Here is a 16038-nt window from a genome sequence, read left to right as displayed (position 1 = left end):
TTTTAAATACCTCTTTCTCTTTCTCTCTCTCTCTCTATCTATCTAGACAAGTTAACAAGGGAAAAACAAACAGAAGTACAGTAACATGTATATTTCACATATACATGCGAGACCTCAGGGAAATGAGTGACTTTCAAGGAAGTGGCTAAGAAGTCAGGCTCAAATTCCATCTTCAGCTAAATCAAAGTCTTTGGAGGCCAGTTATGAAAGGGCAATCAGGAAAATGTATGGCAAACAAAAGTAAGGCTGTTCATCCAAATTGAAGCAGTGTCTTCTCCTACTCTAAGGTTGTCTTGTGATTTACAGTCCTCTTTTTCTTCTTGGTATCCTTACGAATGGGAGATGGCCTTACACCAGGGTAATGTCTACTCTGTTTGCAGAGCCTCTCCTGCATCAGCTCTTTCTCAAAATATTCCTTGTGCCAAAAATGTATATTTTGTGCGGCATGCTTTCGTCCCCACCAGTCATATTCTGGTCTCCTACATTTTCATGAGATAAGAATCAAGACATGACAGATGGGGAAAGGCAGGAGCCATAAGAAAAGGTATCGATTACAAGTGGGATAAGGACCAAAAACAAATGGTTAGAAACAGAAAAAAGGACATATTACAGGGACTCAATACATAGTTATAGGATGGATATTTCATTTTAATCTCACTAGTAATCCAGTAGAATATGCATTTTCCTTCCTCATAAATAAACAAAAAAAAATTGATGTTGGAATAGATTGTGTAAATTGTCTCGCAGCAGAGAAGTAGCAAATTGGAATGAAAACTAAACATCAATTTGGAAACAAAGCGTTCAGTCTTGCCAGGATGTCACACCTGCCTTCCCGCTGGTCTCTTTCTGTATATGGATAGCTCTCTCTATATCTCTCTCCATGTTAACATTGTTTCTTTCTATCTCCTTTGTCTCTGATTTCCTTAAAAAAATAGACTATGCAAATTTTAAAAAATTTGCAGTCTTTATTAAGTAACATTTTATGTTCTTTGGTTCTTATTTTAAAAAGGGATTGAAGGGCATAGAGAAAAATGTTGAATTTCTTTTATGAGAGAAATAGAGTAAGGCCAAGACTCTATAATTCTTTTTCTCCCCTGTGGATCATGTCAATGAGGAAAAAAAAAATAATAATTTTCTATCCCCCCCCAACCTAAAACAATGTCTCACATTTTACTGCTACTAGCACCTAAAATCAAAGCCCCTCATATATTTGAATGTTTGTACTGAAGTCACTAACAATATAAAAGGAAATATGACAGATGTAGGAACAGACAAGATAAAGCCATTTTTAGCTAATTACATTTTTAAGTGGACACTTATTTTTAAGCCCATTCTGCTGTATTTATCCCAGTCACCCCAAAAGCAAGGGAAATAGGAAGAAAAAAAGGAGTGGGAGAGACCAGAGGAGAGGCAGCAGAGAAAAGCTCTCAGGTCAGATGAGGATTGGTGGAAGAGGGACCAAGAACAGACTTGGGAAAACAATACTTTATATGAGGAGGATTCAGATATATACTTTTTTTTTCCTCCAAAAGATATAAGGGGAGAACACAGAACCCCAAAGTATCATAAGCCTCCTGCCTCCTCAGGAAATCCATTTCTGTTGACCAAGCTTCCTCTCTACCATCTACCCGTGGTGAATAAGGTCTGAACATCTGAGCCTGACTTAAGGAGTCCTTTTCTGCTTCCTCTATTTCCCACAGGTGAGAGATACATGAAAGCATGAAAACCATAGAGACATTTCATCTCCCCTTTTCATCCTACTTTGTAAGGCTTCTCTTTACTTCTTCCTTCAAAACTGAATTAGGAACTCACCTCTTTCCAGAAGTTTTCCTTGATGAGGCGCACTGTATTCTAATCTGTCCTTCTGCACGTCCTGCCTTGCATTCATATAGTCCATTTGTGTTAGATAATTTTAAATGTTTTAATATAGTATCATAACACCAGCAGGGCATTTAGGGTGGAATTTAATCTTTCTTGTTTTAATCAAATAAGGACTGGAGAAGTTAGGCAGCTTGGAATGATCACAGAGCCAATTAAAGGAAAATTTATGGCACCCAATCCTTGAGCAAGGACTCATTCTACTATATCACATTGCTTGACTCATTTATTCTTCCGAAATAATTAACAACTGTGTTATATTTTGGAGATTTAAAAAGAATCCTTTAGTCATTATTAAGCTTCTCGCATTTTAATAGCCCCATATTCCACGAGGTATAAAATATCACACTTAATGTAAAACTCCATGTTTCAAGTATAAAAATATTTTCAAATTTTTGAGAATACTAGCATCCACAAAGCCCCAAATTCCAATAACACAATTTCTTCTGAAATCCTGTTAGATGAAAATATTCAAGATATATATTTGTCTTGGATAAAATAACACACACAAACACACACACACACACACACACACACACACACACACCCCTAATTAAAGGACCTTGTACCCACCACAATCTGGAAAAATCCTAAAATGAAATATTCTTTACCATGACTGCACAAAAAGATTCTGTTCTTAGCCCTTTGATAACAACAATAGCTATGACTACTAAAATTTACAGAGTACTTCTGTGTGCTGCTAGGCACTGTGCTAGTCGTTGGAGGGAAGAAAAAGAGAGAGATGGGGGTGAGAGGGAGAGAAGAAGAAGGAGAAGAAAAATAGGTGTATGTTTGCTGGTTAGTGGAACAGGGGGACATACAATCAGGTTTTTCATATAATACGGAAGGCAATGACACTGAGTCATGCTAGGCTACCCTCAGCACCATAGATCAATAGAGCACCAATCCAATCTGTGTAGTTAGGCAGAGGGCCATTCTGGAGTTTGCTGAGAAGTCTTAAAGCATAAGTAAGAGCAAGCAAAGTCGGAAGAAGGAAGAGCATTCTAGGCCAAGCAAAGAACTAGAATAATATGCCATATGCAGGGAGCCATAAGCGATTTGAAGTTACTAGAATGTAGCAGGTAACATGAAGAGCAGTGGGGAAGAGGTTTGAGAATAGATACGGGCGAGTTCTAGAAGTCCCTTCCTTAGTGTAAGAGTATTACCTGGAACTGATGGAAAGCAATATCTGCACTCATCTCTTGGTCACCATATAATTATTCTAAAATACTGCTGTTTGTACTTTCCCAACCTTCCATCACCAGTGCCCCTTTTCATAAAAAATGAAAGTGAACATATATGAGACGTAAGCTAATCTTCAGATTCTTTCCAAAAGAGCTGTCATTAAGACGCACACATTAAAGGTTTTAAATGTGACTTAACTCAGAAAGATGTGAAAATAACGAGTGAATATTCCTAAGAGCAGAGTGACTATTTTTGTCCACCACATGGAGAAACCAATTTCAACCTAGTCAACATAATGGTTAATATTTCATTTTTGAAAAGATTTTATTGGTTTATTTCTTTGAGAGAGAGAGGTAGAGATAGTGAGAGCTTGAGAGAGAGCACGAGTGGAGAGGAGAAGGGAAAAGCAGGCTCTCTGCCTAGCAGGGAGTCTGACGTGGGGCTCGATCCTAGGACCCCAGGACCATGACCAGAGCTGAAGGCAGATCTCAACTGACTGAGCCACTCAGGCACCCCAATAAATGCTTCTTTGGGTCACAAATGGAATGTGGCAACGTTATGCTTTTTCAGTTGCTTTTTAAATAAACAAATCGCAGCTAAAGCTTTTGGAAAGTGTAGAGGTCCCTCCACCCCCCCCCCCCAAATTATGAGGCAGCTCTGCAGCACTGGAGCCCTCTGTTCTTGATCCCCTTCCAGGCCTAATGACTATTTTCAGTCTTTGTAAAATGTGAAATCAACAAAACCCCAATCCAGCTGCTCCACAGCAAGCACCTGATCTTGAGTGGTCTACAATTTCTTTTCACTCCACTAAGATGGCTGCTTTCAAATCCTCTATTCCATTCAACGCATGCAATCTCAAGCTACCTAATGTGTTTACTTCTTTGGCTTTCCTGAGGAATATGCCCAGTTCTGAGCATGCTGGGATAACTAAATACATTTTCTTTCAAAAGGCCACCTTTCTCTAAGCTCCAAGATTTAGCCCAATCAGCATCCATCCACTTCTGAGTATTTGTGTATGTTTAGGGCTGTGCTGGGATGGTGAGACACACCAGTGAAAGAAGGAATCCTGGCAGGGCACGGCTTGCACCGAGTTCATGATCAGGTTCGGGGAGACAAGAGTAACATACATGCAACGACTGGAAACAATTGGAGACAGTGTATAATTAAGTGCTGAATGTAATACTGACTGTAAGTGCACAATTCTTCACTAATTACCAATTGCTTTAAGGAATTAATACTTAACTTCGGGGATTTCCATCACAATTTCTCTATAAGCATTAATTCTTGTAACCAGCAATTCGATTCATTTCAAAGAGTTACAAACATACCCTAGTTTTAGCACATTATCAGCATTGTTCTCAAAAATGGTTTTTTTTTCTTCCATTAAGCAATTAATTTAAATCCTGATTATTGTGACCTCCAGGGCCTTTGGGGGTGGGGTACTTACTCCTCAGACATAATTTAATTTTTCAAATGATTTGGGGTGGGGGGTTGGTGTAGAATTCTGAGCTGTGAGAGGAAGAAATCTGCTTTCTCCCCAGAAGCAAGAAAACAGGAGAGCCTGGGGTCCCTCGTAGGCTCACTCTCCCCTCCAGTGCTGGGCTTCTTGCCTTTACCCTATTTTCCTTAATTTATTTCCTGTCCTTTATCTCTTTCTGCTTCCCCTGTTTTGGTTCTCTTCCTCAACACCCTTCTTCTACCTTTGTGCTGGTCTGACAGAACCATCTGCAGAGAAAGCTTCCTCAGCTGGCTCCCCTTAGGACGAGGGGGAAGGCTAACCCTGCTTCTCCTGCCAACATGTTGGAGATGGGCCCAGGAGGGATTACAGTCTCTGAGAACAAACTCAGTCCATCTTTTGAGTCAGCCAGCAGGTGCGCTAGAAGGATTGCAAACATATTTTTCAATTGTGCTTCCAGACAGAGACCTCACTGGCTCCTCACATTTCCCTCAGCTTTCCTGGGCATCTTCATGGATCTGCTTTCCTGGGACAACATGCAGGATTTTGACAAACAACCATAGGCAGGCAGAACCCCATCCATACCTGCTTTTGGCTTCCTTCTAACCAGTAAAGAATTGGCTGCTAATGTGTGTGACATGACTCTTACCTCCTTTCCTCCGCATGGTAGAGGGTAGAAGGAAATTGCAAGTTACTTCATGTCCCTGAGTTCTAATTCCTCCTCTCTAAGAAAGTGACAACCACACAATGGCTTGCTGCGGGAATTAACCAGCATGCCGGGAAGAGCTGGATTTTCTGGCTTCAAGTCCCATTTCTGCCTCTTCCTAGCTGGGGGGACAGAAGAAAGTTGTGTAACTTTTCTGTGTTTCAAGATCCTCTTCTGTGAAACAGAAAGAAGAGTAGTTACCTCACAGACTTTGTATCTCAGGATTCAATAAGTTAGGTCATGTAAGACATATACAAAACACCCAATGGATATTAGCATTTATTAAAGTGACTTGTATGTAGTAGATATCGGTAAATGTAACCTCTTCTTCTGTACCAAGTTAGTGGAGGGTAAAATAGTGTGGTGTCACTAGGAAATGTGACTTCTTGTGGCAAGAGCTAGACATATCCTAGCCCTGCTCTACCATTCAAAGGCACTGTATTTACTACCAGTAGAAGACTATGTCCTGTGATCTGATAAACCTCACAGGATGCACTAAAGGATTCCTGAAGAGAGCACTGAAAACATTGCAGGGTGGTCAAAACAGGACAAAAACAGGTGCTGCCATCGAAAGCACTTTTGCGCTAGGCAGTGCTCCATGAGCTCTTACACAAATAGCACAATTAAGAAATTTGGATTGGGTGAAAATAAAAATACACAAGAATGCTCTAACAGTTTAGAAGCTGGACATGGGGCCAGAAGGATCAGGAAAGGCTCTGCCATTATGCTACCTTCTTCAAGTCAATAGAAAATAAAATTGGGGAAACGGATGAAGGAAGATAGTTTTCCACCTAGAAGGAGGGTTCAAGAATGGTTTCAACTGTGAGCGCGTTATCAGATGGACCACACTGACGGTAGGGGGCTAAATAAAAGTACAACTCCCAGCAAGTCTCCCACCCTTGAATTACTAAAGTTTAGAGGAGCAATTTCTTTCCAAAATTAACTCCTCAGGACCTCAGGGACTCAGATGATGATGGTAGTAGTAAGAATGAGGCTGACATGATAGCCAATGTGTATCCAGGGCTTGCTATACACCAGATGCTGTCCAAAACAGATCCCATATATTATCTCACCAAATCCATCTGTATGACCTCATTTAATCCTAACACAAACTCATGGGCAGAACCTATACATACTTCCATTTTACCGGAGAAGAAGCTGTTCAGAGAGTTAAGGATCAGGCAGCCAGAAAGGTGATCCCTGCCAGTAAAAAGACAGACAAGGCAAATCCCAAAGCACTTTGCAATGAACTTTGAAAGCAATTGAGTTAGGTTGGGTTTTGTCAGTAGCAGGAGTTACCCATAATATAAAAATGTGAACACTGGTTAGTTTTTATGGCAGTGATACTGCCCTTAAATACCAACTACCTCTTTATTTGCAAAGTCATATAATTCCGCTCCTAGGAGCCAAAGACTAAGAAAACTCACGCGCCACCACAAACACCCATTTCATTTGTGCCGCGCTAGATCCTTCCGACTCAATTCTAAACCAGGAACGCTTTCGCAATAGACAAGATCAGAATACAATGTAATCATTCCTTTCTTTTCATAAAGGAACAAGTGACCAGGCTACCAGCCAGTTTACACAACGGGTACCATGGCCTTCAAATTCCTCACTAATTTCTGTTTATCAAGGAAGTTAATTATTATCAAACCCCTAGCTTTCAAAAGGAGGCCAAAAGTCACTGCTCCAAAGCCCTTTCTAGGTAAAATAATGTAGAAGAGAAATGTCAGTCTTATTCTGACCTAAACTCTTGCTACTCTAGAATAACAGCTATATTTAGGAAACCAGGTAAAACGTATAAGAAAATTTGCTACATGGGGTCTGGAGTGGGAAGGAAGGACATGGTAGAGTAAATTACTTAAGAACCACAAGGGGGGCACCTGGGTGGTTCAGTGCGTTAAGCCTCTGCCTTAGGCTCAGGTCATGATCTCAGGATCCTGGGATCGAGTCCCGCATCGGGCTCCCTGCTCAGCAGGGAGCCTGCTTCTCCCCTCCCTCTGCTGCTCCCCCCACCTGTGCTCTCTCTCCTTCTCTCACTCTCTGTCAAATAAATAAATTCTTAAAAAAAAAAAAAAAAAGACAAGGAAAGATAATTTGGAGTAGATGATCAGTTGTATCTAAGGCCAGATGATAGAGCTTGAGTAATGTACGTTAGGACATTGCTTAATGAAGAGCTAATCTAATAAGATTGATTGCTCTCTTTCTGTGCCTAGAAACTTAAAAGCTACCCAGGCAGTGACTAGAGGAGAAATGTTCATAAAAGATCTGAATGCCTTGGAATTAATGTCTTACGAGATCCCTTCCACACCCAGAACTAATGGAGAGCATAGACTAGGGTGGTGCATCTGTCCATATATGCAAGTACATAAAGGGGAAGAGAAAGATGAGAGGGAAAAAGAGTGGATGATAAGATGATGCATTTCAACGAAAAGCCAGTAGTCATAATATTTTTCACTTTATAGAATCATTTGAAGACTTTAAACTCTTGTTTGCATGGGATGTTGGGAAAAATTGATTTTTTTTTTCCTAAAGCCAAATGGGTAGTGAATTGTGATTTCACAAAGATTAAAGTAAAGGTAGTCATGGTGGCCTGTATCATTCTCATGGATGGTTCTTCTGGCTCTGAACATATGGACTGATGCAGATTTAATAGAGTCCAAGGGAATTCTAATTTACAAGCCCAATTGGTTCAAATGAATTAGGAGAAACAAAACAAAACAAAACAAAAACACAACCTCGGCAGAAATACCTCTCAATGTAACTGAGCCAAAAAAGGAAAGAACTTTGTGGTGAAGCTGATAACATACATAAACATTGTACTATAAAATACTGATTCCATAATCCACACTCAAAGAAAAAAAAGGAAAAGAAAAAAAAATTTAATTCAGGAACAGGAGCATATCATAACAGATAGAAATAGCACAATAGTGTCCCATGTATCTTACAATTCCAAAGCATGATAAATCACTGTTTTCTGGCAAAAAGAGGTCCTGAGTGTGGAATGGCTTTGCAACAAGCCCAGTTGCCTGAATGACATGGGCAGTGTACATATCCCATACCAGACTTCTTGAGGAAAAGGAAATGCCTCTTTTAAATCGACAACTTATTGTTATCTCCTTTGGCAACGGTGGTTACGTTCGGGTTTATATATTATGAGGGCAAGGAAGCTGAAATTTACCGCCTGAATAATAGATCAAAGCAAATCACTCAATCATTAGTGGATACAGCAAAGGGCTGTTTATCTGAATGACTTGGTTTATGGAACATAACGAAACAAGAAACCTTTGACTTAAACTTTTGAAAGAACGAAGAGGAAACTGATACCAAGGGCAGTTTATCAGTAGAAGGGAAATTGAGTACATCGGATCTTTTCTCTTGCAAAATAGTTCCTTTTCTGCCTTGGTACTGAACTTCCTAATCTGAGAATCCATTTCCCCTCTCCGCATACATTTCTCTGGAGGCTGCATATTCATTTTCTGGATATTAGATACCCTATTTACCACAGCCTGTAGCCTGGAGACATTTTCTGTGCAGGGTTGTTCCCCTCCCCTTTCGGTGAAGAATTTTATAGTGAAAATTACTGATAAAGGAAGTGAGTGACAGACCCCTGTTGGGCAGCCAGTGATCACTACACATTTAGATTTTGTATTATTATTATTTAGCATATTAAGTGCCCAGTCTATCATCATCGTGGGTGACTTCTCAGGGGGTAGCAGAGCATTCAGATTTAGGAGGACAGAGTTTAATATTAGGTTGAAAATGGTTAACAACAGGCTGAAGGTCTAACGAAAACACATTTAGAAAGTCAACCAGAGGGATTTTTATTTTAATGAAAAAGAATAATGAAAAGCCCTCCGCAGGGAGAGCAAATTTGACAAGGTTATTTAAACATATATGTGGGCTTTAATGTTTCAAAAGTGGTTTTTAAAAATAATGGGATTTAATCTAATTTGTGAGTTTGGGCCCGAATCTCCGGGTGCCTTGGAAAGCAAGACTCCTTTGTCAAGTGAGAGTTGAGGATAGAGGCTAGGATGTTTGAGTTGGATAGGGACTTAGAGATCATCCAAACTGACCGCTTCCTTTGCTGGAGGAGACACGGAAGCTCAGCAATGTGAAATGAGTTCCCCAAGGCCATGCAGTTAAGCGACAGAGGGACTGTATAAAGAGCGCTTACGCACACCACGTCTGTTAGAAACGCCACATTCTCTGTCTGTAATCCTCACAGTGGACTGTGAGCAAGGATGATCAGTTTATAAGGAAATGGAAACTCAGAGGAAATACATAATTTAGGTCACGCAGGTCGCACAGCCAGAAAGAACAAGGTGAGGCTCAGACTGAACTTGCACGGTCCTCAGGGGTGTTTTAACTGCTCACGCCGCCCCCCTCCCCCGCCCCGGTGGGACCCTCTGCTGCTCTCCCCCCGTGGGACCCTCTGCTGCTCTCCACAAAGATTTCAGCCTCCAGTACAGAGTTTCAGCACATCTAGCCAGGTTCTGGCTACCAAACCTGTACTGTTTCAAGTGACTGCCAAGCTCTTGACTTCATAACTTCAACCTACTCTGGTTTCCAATTCAGCCCTAACTCTCCAGATAATAGATCCTCTTCCTTTTAGCTCCTGCCCGGGATGACTCCCATCCCTTTCCTCCTCCAGGGCCAGGTCTCCAAGCTGGACCAGTGCCTCTGGCTCAGGATCAACCGAGGGGCAGGTCAGATGGAAATAAAATGCACTCAGTCCAAATGGGGGGGGGGGGTGCATAATGGAAAATGAAATGGAGACCTAAGCTACTGTGAGGTACTGGCCAGATCTTAGCCATGCCACACCTGGTAAGTAAGGTAAGAACTGAAGGGAAAGAGCCAAGGCTAATTTTTCAAAGTGAGTTACAAAGGAAAAGGAGAGAGGAAAGAGGAAAAGAGAAAGAAAGAGATAGAAGTACCCAAGGAAGGGAATCATGGAGAAGGGAGGGTCTGGGACAGATCTGGCAACCCAAGGACTCTCGGCGTCACCAGACCCTACGCTTAGTAATAGAACATAATCCTAACCCCTGTTGCAGGGTGCAGCTGAAGCTCTCACTCCAAGCAGGCAGCTTCAGAGAAATGGCAGCAGGGACCCTCTTATGGCCCCACCATGAGGAGCTGGAGCAGGTAGAGTCAGAGGACCCCAGGCATGGTTTGACCCAGTGCCCCCCACCCCTCCCATGGTGGCACGGAGGGACATGGAGGATCGAATAGACCTAAGTACCTCACTTTTACCAGTCACAGTTCTTCCCATGATTGACTTAGTCTACTGACTGAGCTGCTTCGTCTTTTGTTCTGGTTATACTTCATCTCTTTTGCTTCCAGGCATGGTCTTATTTCCTGTAGACCCTGAACAAGTCATGGCAGAGATACCATGGCCCCTGAGCTCCTTTCCTGGTCAATATGGTATCTGTGTGCTAGATATGGCCTCCCACTCCTCCTTCTTTTGTATTAATGGGAGATACCCTGAGGAAGCTGGGGGCATGCTTAATCATCGCACTTAGCTGCATAAAAGCCTAGTGTTCCCTGTGGTTCTCTGGATAATGCTCTCTGGAGGTCTCGCTTTGATTCTTCTTCTCTGTTGCAACGTTGGATTGAGTATCACCTCTCTCAGCACTTGAAAAGGCAATGGGACAGCAAGCAGCATGTCAGGTGTGGGTTACCTGATCTTGTTCAGATTCAAGCAGATCTGGTCCATGCTACATTCCTCACTGTGCCATCCCAGTCCCGGCAGAGCCCATGTGATTGCCTCTCCTGTCTGCAGGTGAGACAGGATGGAGACTGTCAACATTGACAGGACCAACTCCCCCTACTTTCCCTCCTTATCAATGCCATCTGTGTGGGGAGAACTCACATGGTTTTTGAGTTTTCTTCCATCATACCCTGAGCCCATCCTTTACTCTTGCTATTATATTGCAAGATCTTTTCAATCTCTTTCAGCCTGTTTTGTTACCTCTTAAACTGTATATATTTCAAGACATTGCTTTGAAGAATGAATAAGGTTTTGTTTGTAGCTGTGGTTCCAACTCTGAGGTCCCCTAGTGTGTTAGTGCCACTCACAAGTCAGGGTTCCCCAGAAAAACAGAACCAATAGGGTATATATACACATCATATTCTTTAATTTATTATAAGGAATTGGCACACATGATTATGGAGTCCAATGAGCCCCAAGATGTGCCAAGTGAGTCAGCAAGCAGGAGACTCAAGAGAGCTGACAGTGTGGTTCCCAGTCTGCCTCCAAAGGCCTGGAACCTAGAGAGGTAATGGCGGGGTTCCAGGGCCAAGGCCAGCAGGCTTGAGGCCCAGGAAGAGATGGGGTTCCAATTCAAGTCTGAAAGCTGGAAAGAGCCAATGCCTCAGTTCAAAGGCAATTAGGCAGAGAAGATTTTCTGTTGCTCAGAGGAAGGTCAGTCTTTTTATTCTATTCAGGTTCTCAACTGGTTAGATGAAGCTCACCCACATTGGGAAGAGCTAACTGCCTTACTCAGTCTACCTACTTCAATGTTACTCTCACCCAGAAATATCCTCACAGAAACAATCAGAATAATGTTGGATCAAATATGTGGGCCCTCTGTGGCCCAGTTAACCTAACACGTAAAATTAACCATCACACCTAGTAAACTTAAACATACTAAAGCTGAGCTGACTTGGGCCAGCAAGTACATGGGAGTATATTCACACCTGTATTTCTAGTCTTTATGATGAATTTTTATGTCTGGTAGATCATACAATATATTTTGTATTCTAAACACACAACCAATGTGCCTGAAATCCACCATTAATATGGCATATATCATAAAAATATGAGAACTTCCAAGGACTTCAAGAAACCGTATCTTAACAAAACTAATTTTCCTTCTTGGGTAAATAGATTGAGAATTAAATTAGGGGCAAACCAATACGCCTATAGCAAAAGTTTGCAGAACCAAACAGCGCTTAAAAAAAATAAAAAATTGTCTCCAATCTATTAAATTCCCCCCATTTTAAGTAAGATCTACTTGTAGCATACTATATAAGTGATCCAGTAGGTATAATTTGTTCAGTTTTTCAAAAAGCTTTTCGAGAAGTTTCCTTAAAATTGATTACAAGAAGAAAGAAGTCACCAGAAGGTAAAGGGCAGGATACTATCAAGGGTTGCCATGAAAGGTCATAGCAGCAGTTTTCATGAACAGCTGTGGCCAAGAACAAAGGTAATAATTAGACGCAAGGGGTCTAGCATTGGTTCTGGCATTGTTCAGTACAACGTATTAAATGCAAAGGAAGAGAAACTAAAAGGTGAGTTGATAGAGAAATAGAATCTGACTGCCAAATCTGCCAATGACTCTGTTTTGGTCAATGATGGTAATCAGTCAAGAGCCTCGAATATTTCCCGTGGATTTAGCATTTCAGGATTTCAGCAGAAATGAAAGCACTGTTATATCAACTTATACCAAAAGTCATACCAGCATAAATTAAGTCAAACTTCTCTGAAATCTTTTTTGAGAAGTGAATCAGTTAAAAGAACATCTAGCATCTACATGAATGGACAAGAGATAAGATAAGAATGCAGTTATAACATAAGCCAGTTGTCCAGATAAGAAATTTAACAGGTTACCCATGAATTTCTATGAAATTATGGTAACAAAGACAATTACTTGTTGATTTTAAAAGGATCCAATACTTTCTAGTTTCAATTTGAAGAAGTCACTTTAAAGATAGATTCAGGGGGCGACTGAGTGGCTCAGTGGGTTAAAGCCTCTGCCTACGACTCAGGTCATGATCTCAGGGTCCTGGGATTGAGCCCCGAGTCGGGCTCTCTGCTCAGCAGAAAGCCTGCTTCCTCCTCTCTCTCTGTCTGCCTCTCTGCCTAACTTGTGATCTCTGTCTGCCTAATAAATAAATCTTAAAATAAAATAAAATAAAATAAAGAGATATTCAGGGCAAAGGGAAATAATTCCATGATACTGAGAAACAAAATTTCTGGTATAAAACCATACTGCAGGAAAGTTACTCAATGACTGATATTATTAGCCTATACTGCTCTAGGCCTTACCAGCCTATGGCCCAGAAGAATTCACATTCAAACTGATACACAAATTTACATAGTTAATTTGAGGCATAGCTGCCTCAAATACATCAGGGTTTCTTGGGGTGCTGGGTATAAGACTAGCATCATTCCTTTACTGGGTTTTTATGTGGTTCCCCTGTGGAATCTTCTGCCTAAAAGCCAGGAGAACAGCACAGCTCACTACCAAGGACTGGTGCCTGGATGATTACCCAGAAACCTAATGTCTCCTCAGCTCTTCTAAAACTGTTTAACCCTAACAAACTCCAGCAATCCCACGAATCTTTAGGAAAGACTGCATTTTTCAAAACCGGTCACAGCATTACTTCTGGTCCCACATGCTCTTCAATGATTTTGCCACTCCCCTATCAAGAAATAGATTCTTGAACCTAGGTGACTTCCAGACGTTTCAAACACAGAGGAAAGCAGAAGTGAAACCATGTGACGTCGAAGACTAGATCATAGAAAGGACATAGCTTCCTCCTGGCTCTTGGCTCTTTGGGATCTGAGTACTTGGAACCCAGCCACCATGTTGTGAGGAAGAACAGGGTGCATGGAGAGCCCATGTGTTCCCACCAGCGACCCTAGCTAAGCTGCCAGCCCACAACCAGCATCAGTTGCTAGATGTGTGAAAAGAGAGACTTTTAAGGCCATTCCAACTCCCAGCTTTGGAGATGCTCCAGCTGACAGGTAGCTGAGCAGCCTTGAATTATCCCTGCCAAACTCTGCCCAGATTGCCAAAAAAAAGTGAGTACAAGAAATGCCGCCATTGCTTTAAGCCACTATTTTGGGGTGATTTGTTATGCAGTGCTGCATGGCTAAAACAATCACACGTATCTCAGCACAGAACTGAGGGGAGTAGCAACATCCTCAGCTGTGTATGAACCTTTGGACATAGATTCCAAGCATATGTCTGCCCAAATACTAAATATTCCTTCATGATAATGCAGCTCTCAGCTTCGGCTCTAGACATTTCTAAATAAGGAGCAGCTGAACTTCCTTGGCCAGGCACCACCATACTGCCTCCCTCATCTCGTTCTTTCTCCCTAAGGAATATTAACCCTGCATTTCCTCCCAGCAGATTCCTCTCCTGCATGCATTTTGACTCATGTAAATAGATGCCCAGAGACTGGGGGGTAGGACTGAGGAACTGGTCCATAATTTCAGACGGAATAACCATATTGACTCAAAACCCTATTTCAGGCCCAAACCTACTTCTGCTATTTTTTTATAAACCACTTCTGAAAAAAGAAACCTTCTAAGAGGCTGTGATTTCCTTCTGTGTTGTAGTAATCTCATTTTACATGAAATAAAGTGACCAGGAAATACAAATATGAATAAAACAGATCTTGGAGAGAGAAACTTCCTGGTCAGAAGTGCACTTTGTTTAAGTTATAGGGCTACAATAGAAGAAAATTCAGGAATTTTATTGGCACTTAGAAATCTCCCATGCTACCAAGCTAATACTTAGTGAGTTGAGATGGGAGGATTATAGAAAAAACTCTTCATGCTTTAAGAAAAAGCACCAGCAAGAGGATCCTACAGCAGACAATTAAAGAAAAGCTGAGAGAGTATTTTAAATAAGGGAACAGGAAGTGAACAATCTCTGAAATGAATGGCATCTAAAATCGAGTGAAGAGCTGTGTGTAACCCTCCCTCACCCCACCCTGTGCATGCCCTTTATAGAAGAGGACTCTCCAACACAAAAATCGCATTTCAAGGTAGGTAACTGAGATAGTCAGAATTTGAAGTAGGTACAATATTTTTTTTTTCTTTTTTGTTACCCTAATCCTACTAAGTAATACAAATTGGAAAATTATACATTTATTCTCAAAATGAATACAAATTTGAAAAACCTACAAAAATATGATACTCTCTAATGTCTCCTAAGTCCATTTTAATAGTTTCATTTGGGGCTATGTTTGGCCTCTTTATTTCTAAAAAATTATTTTTTAATTTTAATATCTAATTACAACTAATAATAACTGTAGCTTCCAGCTCTTTAAATAAAGCTTAGTGGAGCAAGTTGCTTTACAAATTGCTAACAGTGTCTCACTTCAACCTCAAGTAACCCTTTGAGGTAAATATTATTATTTTTTATTATCTCTAGAACAAAAAACCTTAAATAACTTGCCCCAATGCCCACAGCTGGTAGAACCAGTCCTTCAAGGCAGGTCTACCTGGCCCAAAAACCTATGTTCTGGAGTTCTTCAACAACAACTTCCTGTGTACAATTACGTGAACCGCAGCATCAAAACTTCTGTTTTTAAAATGTCCTTCATACCTCAGGTTAGAGTCAAGAAGGCCCTATGGCTGAATCCGATTCTGCCTTTTCCAATTCTCCCCCTCTGTCCCTCCAAGAAAAGAAGCCAGCCCTCGTCCTCTCCTCTCTCCCTTATAACAAGCACACAGCCTTCTGCATCAGTAGTCTTGGTCTTCCTGAATCCAGAACTCAGGATTTAAGGAGTATCAGCAAACAGAATTTATTATTGCTGGGGCACGGGGGGTGGGGGTGGGGGCGCGGTGTGAGGGGGGAAAGACTGTTAGTTCCACGCCAACTCTAACCACAACCACATACCTCAAAACTCTACCAATTTCCAGGGATGCCTGGAGGACTCAGAGTAAGCCTCTTCCTTCAGCTCCGGTCATGATCTCAAGGTCCTAGGATCCAGATCCACATTGGGCTCTCTGCTCAGCAGGGAGCCTGTTCCACCGCCCCCCCCCCCACCCTGCCTCTCTGCCTGCCTCTCT

Source organism: Mustela erminea, chromosome 1, assembly GCF_009829155.1.
Source record: "Mustela erminea isolate mMusErm1 chromosome 1, mMusErm1.Pri, whole genome shotgun sequence".
Lineage (NCBI taxonomy): Eukaryota > Metazoa > Chordata > Mammalia > Carnivora > Mustelidae > Mustela > Mustela erminea.
Note: the sequence above shows the minus strand (reverse complement) of the source record.